Source organism: Scyliorhinus canicula, chromosome 14 (genome assembly GCF_902713615.1).
Source record: "Scyliorhinus canicula chromosome 14, sScyCan1.1, whole genome shotgun sequence".
Classification (NCBI taxonomy): domain Eukaryota; kingdom Metazoa; phylum Chordata; class Chondrichthyes; order Carcharhiniformes; family Scyliorhinidae; genus Scyliorhinus; species Scyliorhinus canicula.
In genome coordinates this window covers 82,259,296-82,272,497 of record NC_052159.1, presented here as the reverse complement: position 1 = coordinate 82,272,497, position 13,202 = coordinate 82,259,296, and positions in this window count along the sequence as shown.

The following is a 13,202-nucleotide window of genomic DNA, read 5'->3' as shown; positions in this document are numbered from 1 at the left end:
ATGTTAGTGGATGGGGCGTCAATCAAGTGGGCTGGTTGGCGACAACCCTCCTGCATGTTGTGTGAGCAGCACTCATCCAAGCAATTCCATCACACTCCTGATCCGGTACATGGTATTCCCTTCACGTTTGCCCTGATGCTATGAGACTTCTTGTGGTCTGGAGGTAATGTTGAAGACACCGAGGGCAATTCCCTCCCTCTGCTGGGTCTGTCCTGTCAGGAATTGTGATGCTTGTGTCACGGACATTATCTTGAAGGTATGATTCTGTGAGCACAACTATGTCAGGCTGTTGATTGTCTGGTCTGTGGGAAAGCTCTCCCAATTTTGGCACAAGGAGGACTTTGCAGGGTTGACGTAGTTAAGTTTGCTTTTGTTGTTTATGATGCCAAGGTTGATGTTGGGTTGTTTGTCTAGACTTAGTAGACTTTGTAGCGGTATTGATACAACTGAGTGACTTGCTTGGCCATTTCAGGTGCATTTAAGAGCTAACCACATTGCTGTGGATCTGGAGTCACATGTAGGCCAGACCAGGTAAGGATGACAGATTTACATGAACAGATGAGTTTTTACGATATTATGGTCATCATTAGACTTTCCCATAGCGGGATTCAAACCCTGGTCCCCATTACTCTGGATCTCTGGATTACTAATCTTGTAATAATAGCACTACTCCACCACCTCCCGTAGTCACTACTGTCTTATTTTAGCCCTTTCACTGCCTGCTGTCCCTGGATTTAATGTGCCAATGTATGTCCCCCAGACTTTTCCATCAGTCCCACCCCCTCCGAACCATGACCTTCAGACTTTGCAAATGACCTCTGTCCTCCTGTGAAAGGCGGCTGCAAAATAGCTTTACACCTCAGAGAGACATCTCTTTCTTCAATGCTGCCAGCTTTCACCGGCCAGGGAAGTGGAGACCCATGGTCCACGCTCACCACTCACATACTTCAAAAAGTTGTGTTTGATACTGTTCAGCAACATGCAAATGACTGTTCACTGCCAGCGTAACAACCATAATCGGCTTCTCACTGTATTCATGCAGATTTGCCACCTCATTGCCTTCCCAGTGGTTATTTTATTCCTCCAGCATTTTCCACCGTCGGGATTCTGATTTGCCTGCTCCCCTGTGATTTCATGGCCCCTCCTGCCACGGAACCCATTTTGATAGCCTTGATTAAATTCCACTTCATTAAATGTGACTTCAAAATGGAAGTAGAAGGGAAGCACCTGGAGATGATACAGCAGCTAGCTTCATCTTCACAGGGGAGAAAATATTCAAGACGATCTGGGGATCCCACCAATGTTCACCAGGAACAATCAATGTTAATTTAGAAACTAGAATTATTACTGCAGTCAAATTATTTGGCCAGCTGACTATATTCACAGATTTATTTGGTAGAAATAACATGCTTAGATTTTCCGAAGGTGTGTGGCAAAGCTCTGCATGGGAGGCTGTGAAAGAAGATATGATTCAGAGAGTTAATGACAAATTAGCCAATTGGAACAGAAACAGGCTTTCCCGCAACTAGTAGAGTTCCAGTGGACCGTGCCTGAGAGCCCTGCTGTTGAAGTTACATAACCGGAATTAAATAAAAACTGTGCAATTTGTGATGGGCTGAATGGCCTCCTTCTGTTTTGTACCTTTCTGTACTTCCTTTCTTGTTAAAAGAACAACTGGTAAAACGGAACAGATGGTGAGCACAAATGACCCGGAACAATTAATTGGAATGATGAAATGGCAAACCGATTTTGAAACAGGCTTTGATGTGGATAAATTGCGCTGATGTACATATTGGAACAGGAAAAGCAAAATGTGCACTGTGAACAAGTCTCTGCTTGGTTCTGATTGTTCAATTTACTCATGGGCTGATATTGATCATGCATCCAAAAAAAATTGGCTTTCAACTCAGAGAAGCAACAAATAGAATAAGCTAATAATAATAATAATCTCTATTGTCACAAGTAGGCTTACATTAACACTGCAATGAAGTTACTGTGAAAAGCCGCTAATCGCCACACTCCGGCGCCTGTTCGGGTACACAGAGGGAGAATTCAGAATGTCCAATTCACCCAACAGCACGTCTTTCGGAACTTGTGGGAGGAAACTGGAGCACCCGGAAGAAACTCACACAGACACGGGGAGAAATTGCAGACTCTGCAGTGACCCAAGCCGAGAATTGAACGCGGGTCCCTGGCACAATGAAGCAACAGTGCTAACCACTGTGCTCCGTGCTGCCCCAGAAGTGTCCAAGAAGATGTTCATTGTGTGTTTTATCCACTGATATTTTGTGAGTGCAAGGTTGTGGTATGCCAAACATGCCACTATCATGTGGAGCATTTCTGGTTTTTGTCTCTCAACTGATTTCTTCCAATTCTGAATCGAAAGCCCTTCGAATTTTACCACTCTGTTATTCACAAGTGTATAGATATTGATGTGACAGCACCAAACATCATCATCATAACAATCACAGTAGTCCCAGAAGATTCATCACCACTCATCTAAGGAAAGGTTGGACAATAAATACCAATGTCACCCACATCCTCAAAACAAATAGAACAAAACATAGGGCTGAAAATTTGTTTGCCCCAATTATCAGGCTGATGCACCATCAATTACGCAAAGACGAGAGTAGGATGTAATCGTGGCTTTATTACACTGAGATGTGTGGCCTCCTACAGCAGCTGACAAAATGGCTGCTGTACGGGGAGCACACATATTTATACTCCGCCTACTGGGCGGAGCCAGCAGGCAGGGATCTACCCCCTTACCTGTAGTATAGGGGCTTACCGTAAAGCACCTATAACAACATCCTCATTTTACAATATATACATCAGTGGTGACTACCACATTCACCCCTTGTTAAAAAAGAGTCCAGCGGGGGTGGTGGAGAACTATATACAGGAAATTGTGTTTTAAAAGTACAGATAAAATGATAAATTCAGGCGGTCCGGTGCCTTAATCTGTCGTAGAGAGTGCCGTAGTGCTGGTGGCGACTCCGGCGGCAGCTTGGTCTTCGGAGACTCCGGGAGAATGTCAAAATCCTCTTCATCCCCGGGTGTGGGCAAGGGGAGGGTGGAGTGTCCCGGAGCGGGGGCTATGGTGGGGTGCGCCGGGGGAAGGGGGGATGGCGCCGGGTTGGATGGGGGTTGTTTGGAGAACCAGCTGGTGCCAGGTCCCTGAGGGAGACTGTGTCTTGGCGGCCTTCGGGGTATGCTACATAAGCGTACTGCGGGTTGGCGTGAAGTAGCTGTACCCTCTCAACCAACGGGTCCGCCTTGTGGAGTCGAACGTGTCTATGGAGGAGAACGGGTCCTGGTGCTGCCAGCCATGTTGGGAGCGATACCCCGGGGGTGGACTTCCTGGGGAAGGCAAAGAGACGTTCATGGGGCGTTTCATTAGTCGCGGTGCACAGGAGCGACCGAATGGAGTGAAGTGCATTGGGGAGGACCTCCTGCCAGCGGGAGGCCGGGAGATTTCTGGGCCGTAGGGCCAGCTGGACGGCCCTCCAGACAGTCCCATTCTCCCTCCCTACCTGCCCGTTTTCCCTGGGGTTGTAGCTGGTCGTCCTGCTTGAGGCAATGCCCCTGTTGAGCAGGAACTGACGCAGCTCATCGCTCATGAATGAGGATCCCCGGTCGCTGTGGAGGTAGGCGGGGAAACCAAACATAATGAAGATGGTGTTGAGGGCTTTGATGACGGTGGCAGACATCATGGGATGGCAAAGGGGAATCGGGAATATTCATCGACCACACTGAGAAAGTACGTCTTGCGGTCAGTGGAGGGGAGGGGCCCTTTGAAGTCCACGCCGAGGCGTTCAAAGGGGCGGGAGGCCTTCACCCGGCGCGCACAGTCTGGCCGGTAGAAGTGCGGTTTACACTCTGCGCAGACCTGGCAGACTCTGGTGATAGGCCTGACCTCCTCGATGGAGTAGGGCAGGTTGCGGGCCTTGATGAAATGGTAAAAATGGATGACTCCTGGGTGACGGAGGTTGTCGTGCAGGGTCCGATGTCAGTCCACTTGTGCGCTGGCCCATGTACCTCGGGATAGGGCATCGGGGGGGCTCGTTGAGCTTACCGGAGCGATACAAAATCTCATAGTTGTAGATGGAGAGCTCGATCCTCCATCTCAAGATTTTATCATTTTTGATCTTTCTCCGCTGTGTGTTGTTAAGCATGAAGGCAACCGACCATTGGTGAGTGAGGAGAATGAATCTCCTGCCGGCCAGGTAATGCCTCCAATGCCTCACAGCTTCAATGATGGCTTGGGCCTGAGAGGAGTGCTGAATTTCAGAGGCAAAAAAAAGCCACGGGTGTGCCTGCCTGGTCTGATGCATCGCTCTCAACTTGGAAAGGCAGCATCTCGTCGACCGCATGCATCGCAGCCTTGACAATGCCGGCCTTGATATGATTGAAGGCCTGGTGAGCCTCGGCTGTCAGTGGGAAAACGGAAGATTGGATGAGTGGGCGGGCCTTGTCCGCATAGTTAGGGACCTACTGGGCGTAATGTGAAAGGAACCCCAGGCACTGTTTGAGGGCCTTGGGACAGTGGGGGAGGGGAAGTTCCATGAGGGGGCGCATGCGATGGGGGCCGGGCCCCAGAAGTCCGTTCTGGACCACATAGCCGAGGATGGCTAAGCGGTTCGTGCTGAACATGCACTTCTCTTTGTTATACGAGAGGTTGAGGAGAGTGGCGGTGTGGAGAAATTTGGCAAGGTTGGTGTCATGGTCCTGCTGATTGTGGCCGCAGATGGTAACATTGTCCATGTACAGGAAGGTGGTTCGCAGTCTGTACTGGTCAACCATTCGGTCCATCTCCCATTGGAAGACCAAGACCCCGTTGGTGACGCCGAAGTGGACCCTAAGGAAGTGGTAAAGGCGGCCGTCTGCTTCGAACGCAGTGTATGGGCCGTCCACCTTACGGATGGGGAACTGGTGGTAGGCAGATTTCAGGTCCACTGTCGAAAAGACCCGGTACTGCGCATTCTGATTGACCATATCAGATATGCATGGGAGGGAGTCCGCGCCGAGCTTCGTGAACCGATTGATGGTCTGACTGTAGTCAACGACCATCCTGTTTTTCTCCCCAGTTTTGACTACTACCACTTGGGCTCTACAGGGGCTGTTGCTGGCTTCGATGATGCCTTCCCAAAGCAGCCACTGGACTTCAGACCTGATGAAAGTCCTTTCCTGGGCTCTGTACCGTCTGCTCCTGGTGGTGATGGGTTTGCAATCTGGGGTTAGGTTTGCGAAAAGGGAAAGTGGGTTGACCTTGAGGCTTGCGAGGCCGCACACAGTAAGGGGTGGTAGGAGCCTGCCGAATTTCAGGGTTAGGCTCTGGAGGTTTCACTGGAAGTCCAGGCCGAGTAGCAAGGCAGCGCAGAGGTTGGGGAGGACGTACGGGTGGATGCCGCTGAACTCCATGCCCTGGACAGTGTAATTGGCAGTATCCCCCAGTTCACCACCGAGTGGGATCCGGAGGCCAGGGAGATTCCCTGATTGGCAGGGTGTACCGCGAGGGAGCAGCGCCTTACCATATCGGGGTGAATGAAGCTTTCAGTGCTACCGGAGTGCAGCAGGCAGATCTCATGTCCATTGACCTTCACTTTCGTTGAAGCAGACGCGAGGTTGTGTGGTCTAGACTGGTCAATCATGACCGAGGTGAGACGTGGCTGGTCGTCAGTGGTTGCAGGTGATGAGCGGCTTGATGAGGTGCCCGACGGGCAGGAGTCCAGAGTCGGGCAAGATGGCGGCACCCACGAGCCGCACGTGTCGTGGGAAGGCAAGATGGCGGTGCCCTGGGGCTGCACGTGCCGTGAGGACAGCAAGATGGCGGTGCCCGTTAGTCTTCGAAGGAACAAGATGGCGGAGCCCACGGGCCGCACGTGTTGCGAGTCGAGCAAGATGGTGGCGTTGACTGGCCGCACGTGGTCTGAGGAGGGGAACATGGCGGCGCCCACTGGCTGCACGTGGTGGGTGCCAGGACAATAGCGGCGATTGAGCGGGTCTGGCAGACTGCAGGGAAATGTCCCTTCTTGCCACAGGCCTTGCAGAGGGCGCTCCGCGCTAGGCTGCGCTGTCGGGGGTGTTTTGACTGTCCACAGAAGTAGCATTTGGGCCCCCCGGGATTGGTTGGCTCCCACACGGCACAGGCATGGGGCTGGCTAAGGTCAGTCGCTGATGGGGTCCACGATGCACAGGAGGGGTGGGCCGCACGGTCGGGGACATAGGCCTGAATGTTGCGTGATGCGACCGTAAGTGAGAGCGCTAGCTTTTTGGTCGGCGCGCGGTCGAGCGTGGCCCCTTCTAGGAGGCGCTGGCAGATGTAGTCAGACCCTATGCCCGTAACAAATGCATCGCTCACCAGCAATTTTGAGTGTTCGTGGACGAAACGGCCTCACAGTCACAGTCTCTAACTAGGATGAGAAGGGCGCGCCAAAAATCTTCCACTGACTCACTGGGAAGCTGGCGCTGTGTGGCGAGGAGGTGTCTGCCATAGATTTTGTTCATCCACTGAGCGTAGTTTTCCTTCAGTAGCGCCATGGCCTGTGCGTAGGTCGGCGCGTCCTGGACGAGTGGAAAGACGTTGGAGCTCAGCCGCGTGTAAAGGATCTGGAGCTTCTGTACTTCTGGAATTGTGTCTGGCGCAGACACAATGTACGCTTCGAAACAGGCTAGCCAATGTTCAAAGTCCTTTATGGCGTTGTCTGCTTGAGGATGCAGCTGCAGGCGATCCAATTGATGCGGAGGTCCATTTCTGAAAACTCAGTAGAATAAATTGATGCACTATCAATTACGCAAAGACGAGAGTAGGATGTAATCGAGGCTTTATTACACTGAGATGTGTGGCCTCCTATAGCAGCTGACAAAATGGCTGCTGGAAGGGGAGCACACATATTTATACTCCGCCTACTGGGCGGAGCCAGCTGGTAGGGATCTACCCCCGTACCTTTAGTACAGGGGCCTTACCGAAAAGCACCTATAACAACATCCTCTATATACAATATATACATCAGTGGTAACTACCACACAGGTTTTCTGTACTGTTCGGGTCAAAGGTGTATCCACCTTATATAAATAATTATGACACTAAATTTTTCACCTCCAGCTCCAATCTCTGCTCCTTAATGCTGTCAGCGAGCTCTATGCACAACAGGAGGCCATGGCAGCATTGTTTGTCACTCATGCGGTGCAGGCAACTGCTCCTCTTAAAGCAGGCTGCCTTTTAAAGAGAGCTGCACAAGAGAACTGCTGCAACCTTTTCGAAACTGATCAGCAGGGAAAACAGAGGGATGAATAAAAATGGATGCAGTACTGGATGCATTAGTAGTGCAGGTGGCAGGGAGAAGATTCAAAATGGCCCTCAAGGACCACCCTCTGAAAAGGAAATGGGAGCTGTGAGCTGCGAAGCTCAATTTCCAGAGGATTTGGTAGCAGTGCCACAAGGGATCCAAAAACTTGACAAGGGTGGTCAATGCCAGTGAACGCATCATCAAATGACATTACCTAACCACTGTTCAATCAGCCTCTCATGCTGCACAATGCATCACACCTCCATCAGTCACCCAGCACTAGTCTCCGGCACTCAGTATTCATACCAAAAATCCAGATACCCCCCTCACCCTCACATACCTTGCAATGATGCCAATGACTCACCTCTCACTGCCTCCTCATACATCCAGTTATTCAGCTGTGACATTCACATCTCCCAGTTACGGTGATACGCAACCTCTGTTATTCTGCCCTCTCTTGGAGGATAAAGTGGCACAGAATAGAAGGGAGAAGAGAGAGCTAATGCCCTCTGAGGCAGCATGTGACATCACTGACATCACTGAGGATGATGGCACATTCCTGCATTATGCCCTTTCTTATATCCCAGCACACCTTATCTTACTATCCGGTGCTGTATAATGATCAAGCCACTCATGGTGTGGTCATGGACATCCTTCTATTGAGTTTCTGTTTTCAGACACCAGGGAACAGCCACCTGGCACAGGAGCCCCAGTAGGAAGAAAGAGAGCATAGCACAGCACAGTGAAAAGGCTATGGTACTTGATCTGACACTCGCAGCCATCAGCTCAGACTCTGACACTGTACTTGCTTTGCAGACTAGCTTACTTCAGCACATGGTGAGCCATGCATGGCCCTGGCAGAACCCAGATTGAGCATCAGTGAGCAGGTTATTGCTAAGCAAGTGCCGCTTGAGTGCACTGTTGATGACCTCCTTCCATCACTTTACTTATGATTGTAATTGGATGGGTTGGATTTGTCCTGCTTTTTGTGTACAGGACTGACCTGAGCAATTTTCCACATTGCCGGGTAGATGCCAGTGTTGTAGCTGTACTGGAACAGCTTGGCTCAAAGCCTGGCAAGTTCTGGACCACAAGTCTTCAGTACTATTGCTAGAATATTATGAGGGACCAGTGCCTTCAGCTGTTCTTGATATCACATAGGATGAATCAAATTATCTGTATACTGGCAACTGTGATGCTGGGAGACTCCAGAGCAGGCCAAAATGGATCACCCACTTGGTACTTCTGGTTGAAGATTATTGCGAATGCCTCAGCCTTGTCTTTTGCCCTGATGTGTGGTGTTCCTCCAACATTGAGGGTGGGGATATATGCGGAGCCTCCTCCTCCAGTGAGTTGTTTAATTGCCCACCTTCACTCACTGCTGGATGGGGCAGGACTGCAGAGGTTAGAACTGATCCGTAGGTTGTGGGATCGCTTCGAACAGCCAATCACATGCTGCTTATGCTCTTTGACATGCCTGAGTTTTAGCTTCACTAGGTTGACACCTCCATTTTTAAGTAAGCCTGGCATTGCTCCTGGCATGCCCACCTCCACTCTTCATTGAACTGGGGTTGATTCTCTGGCTTTTTAGTAATGGTAGAGTGGGGGATATGCTGGGCCCTGAGGTTACCACTTGTGGCTGAGTGCAATTCTGCTGCTGCTGACGGCCCACAGTGCTCTCTAGAGAGATCATGATGTTTGGAGTTGAGGACTCCTAGGGCAGCTCCCTCCCAACTGTATGCCACTGCGCCACCACCTCTGTTCGGTCAGTCCTCAGCCATGGTTGAGCGACAATGGTGGGAACACAAATGCTGTCATCCTGAGAGAAGAGAGCAGGTCCACACTCTAAGATGATCTCGCCACTCCAATGGAGTGGCACCTCAACAATCCTCCAAATTGCTGACTTACTGTGAGAGTCTACATGCCTCCTTGAGCATTGAGATCCAGAATATATAATATATAAAACAAAAAAGAGTGGCTAAGGTAAATATTGGTCCTTTAGAGGATGAGAAGGGAGTTTTAATAATGGAAGATGAGGAAATGGCTGAGGAACTGAACAGGTTTTTTGGGTCGGTCTTCACAGTGGAAGACACAAATAACATGCTAGTGACTGATAGAAATGAGGCTATGACAGGTGAGGACCTTGAGAGGATTGTTATCACTAAGGAGGTAGTGATGGGCAAGCTAATGGGGCTAAAGGTAGACAAGTCTCCTGGCCCTGATGGAATGCATCCCAGAGTGTTAAAAGAGATGGCTAGGGAAATTGCAGATCCACTAGTGATGATTTACCAAAATTCACTAGACTCTGGGGTGGTCCCGGTGGATTGGAAATTAGCAAACGTGACACCACTGTTTAAAAAAGGAGATCTATCATCAAGGACGAAATAGCGAGGCATCTGGATAGAAATTGTCCCATTGGGCAGACGCAGTGTGGGTTCATAAAGGGCAGGTCATGCCTAACTAATTTAGTGGAATTTTTTGAGGACATTACCAGTGCAGTAGATAACGGGGAGCCAATGGATGTGGTATATCTGGATTTCCAGAAAGCCTTTGACAAGGTGCCACACAAAAGGTTGCTACATAAGATAAAGATGCATGGCATTAAGGGTAAAGTAGTAGCATGGATAGAGGATTGGTTAATTAATAGAAAGCAAAGAGTGGGGATTAATAGGTGTTTCTCTGGTGGCAATCAGTAGCTAGTGGTGTCCCTCAGGGATCCGTGTTGGGCCCACAATTGTTCACAATTTACATAATGATTTGGAGTTGGGGACCAAGGGCAATGTGTCCAAGTTTGCAGATGACACTAAGATGAGTGGTAAAGCGAAAAGTGCAGAGGATACTGGAAGTCTGCAGAGGGATTTGGATAGGTTAAGTGAATGGGCTAGGGTCTGGCAGATGGAATACAATGTTGACAAGTGTGAGGTTATCCATTTTGGTAGGAATAACAGCAAACAGGATTATTATTTAAACGATAAAATATTAAAGCATGCCGCTGTGCAGAGAGACCTGGGTGTGCTAGTGCATGAGTCACAGAAAGTTGGTTTACAGGTGCAACAGGTGATTCAGAAGGCAAATGGAATTTTGTCCTTCATTGCTAGAGGGATGGAGTTTAAGACTATGGAGGTTATGTTGCAATTGTATAAGGTGTTAGTGAGGCCACACCTGGAGTATTGTGTTCAGTTTTGGTCTCCTTACCTGAGAAAGGACATACTGGCACTGGAGGGTGTGCAGAGGAGATTCACTAGGTTAATCCCAGAGCTGAAGGGGTTGGATTATGAGGAGAGGTTGAGTAGACTGGGACTGTACTCGTTGGAATTTAGAAGGATGAGGGGGGATCTTATAGAAACATTTAAAATTATGAAGGGAATAGATAGGATAGATGCGGGCAGGTTGTTTCCACTGGCGGGTGAAAGCAGAACTAGGGGACATAGCCTCAAAATAAGGGGAAGTAGATTTAGGACTGAGTTTAGGAGGAACTTCTTCACCCAAAGGGTTGTCAATCTATGGAATTCCTTGCCCAGTGAAGCAGTTGAGGCTCCTTCATTAAATGTTTTTAAGGTAAAGATAGATAATTTTTTGAAGAATAAAGGGATTAAGGGTTAAGGTGTTCGGCCCGGAAAGTGGAGCTGAGTCCACAAAAGATCAGCCATGATCTCATTGAATGGCGGAGCAGGCTCGAGGGGCCAGATGGCCTACTCCTGCTCCTAGTTCTTATGTTCTTATGTTCTTAATAGCAGTTGTCTGTGCCTGGATGTCAGCTGCCAGGATCTCACTGATACATTGCAAAGACTGCCTGTGTTGCAGTGGAAACTGAGACAGTGACCAGCAGAGACTCCATTCTGGATCAGTTTAGCAATGCAGATATCTACCACCTCCAAAGAATGAACGCAGTGTTCTCCACAATGCCCTGTGCAATTCTCCTATCCAGTGCCTGAAGGGATTTTGTTGTACTGTTGCCATGTCTGGGCATTCACAACCATTGCTACCTGCTCCCATTCCCTTTGCAGAGATAATCCTCATGGGCATTCTGCTTCTGCTGGAATCATGAGGTAAGATTTTACCCATCACTGTCCCTCCCACTCCCATGGCAGATTAAGAGTTGGGTAACTGATAAAATGATGGAAGCAGCACAAGCAGAAGACCTCATGGAAACACCCCCGCTCCAAACACTGTCACCTAATAGACCATATCTTCATCCGGGAAAGGGACTGCAAAGACGTCCACATCACCCTCACCACGACTGGAACCGACGACTGCTGGACTGACCACTGACTAACCCCCTTTACCATCTCCATCATCCTGGCCCCAAACCTACACAGGCAAGAGAAACACTGCTGCAGGAGACTCAATATTGCTGGGCTCAAAGACACTGAGAAGAAAGGGCTATCAGTCGGTGCCTCACAACTAACCTGCTGAAAACCAATGAGCCAGAGCCACAGAATCGCCACAGCGCCTGGTCCGCCTTAAAATCCATCATACTCAGCACCTGTGAGGAGACACTCGGGCTCTCGACCAGGAAACACCAAGACTGGTTTGATGAGAATGATCAGGAGCTCCAGGATCTCCTTGACTTCAAACGTAAGGCGCTCCTGAACTGACAGCTCCACCAAAACCCAAGTGAGAGGAAACGAGCCTCTAGGCAACTGAAGGCCGAGATGCAACAGAGAACTTGTGAACTAAGGAGCAGATGGTGGGTGGAAAGAGTGCAGGAAACTCATCAACTCGCCAGCAACCACGATGTGCGCAGCTTCTTCAGTGCAATTAAAAAACTCTACGGTCCGACTACCCAGGGACCCACCCCACTGAGAGCAACTGAGAGCCAAAAATGGAGAACCGCTCATCAAAGATAGAGAGGCAGACAATGTCCGCTGGAGAGAGCACTTAGAGGGCCTCCTCAACCAAAACTAAGCCTTTGACACAAGTACACTCAACACCATCCCACAACACACTCCCCACCACCATCTCAGTGCAACCGCAACTTGCCATGAGGTCGAAAAAGCCATCCGACAGCTGAAGAACAACAAGGTCTCTATTGCAGATGGAATCCCTGCAGAAGTATCAAGATGCAGCAGAGAGGCACTCTTGACAAGAATCCAAAACGTCATCACCCTTATCTGGAAAGAAGAGAGCATGTCGGACATCTTAGAGATGCCTTAATTGTGACCATCTTCCAGAAAGGAGAGAGGTCTGACTGCGGAAATTATAGAGGGATTTCCCTACACTCCGCCATGGGAAAGGTCATCGTGGGAATACTCAACTGCCTCCTCCCAGTGACTAAAGAGCACTTCCCTGAGTCTCAGTGTGGCTTCTGCCCATCAAGAGGCTCAATGGACATGATCTTCAGTGCGTAACAAATCCAGGAAACGTGCAGGGAGCAGCATCAACCTCTGCACATGGCCTTCGATCTCGCAAAGGCCTTTGACTCAATCATGAAGGACTGTGGATCATCCTCCTGAAATTCGGCTGCCTGCAGAAATTCGTCACCATTCTCTGCCTGCTTCATGATAACATGTAAGCCACGGTCCTCTCTAATGGAACCACCACAAACCCAATACGTATGCAAACTGGAGTCAAATAGGGCTGTGTCATCGCACCAACGCTCTTCTCCATCTTCCTCGCAGCAACACTCCACCGCGTCACCCTAAAGCTCCCCTCTGGAGTAGAGCTAATCTACCAGAGAAGCAGGAAAATATTCAATCTCCGACACCTCCAAGACCAGTCCAACCTCTGTCATCAAGCTGCATTAGGCAGATGACGCCTGTGTGTGCGCGCATTCAGAGGCCAAGCTACAAACCACCATCGACATATTCACTGAGGCATATGAGAGAATCATCAATCCAATGCACCATTGGCTGGTGGGGGGGGAGCCAGCGTGGGTGCGCATGGAGGCGGCTTCGTGTGTGGGCACAAGTG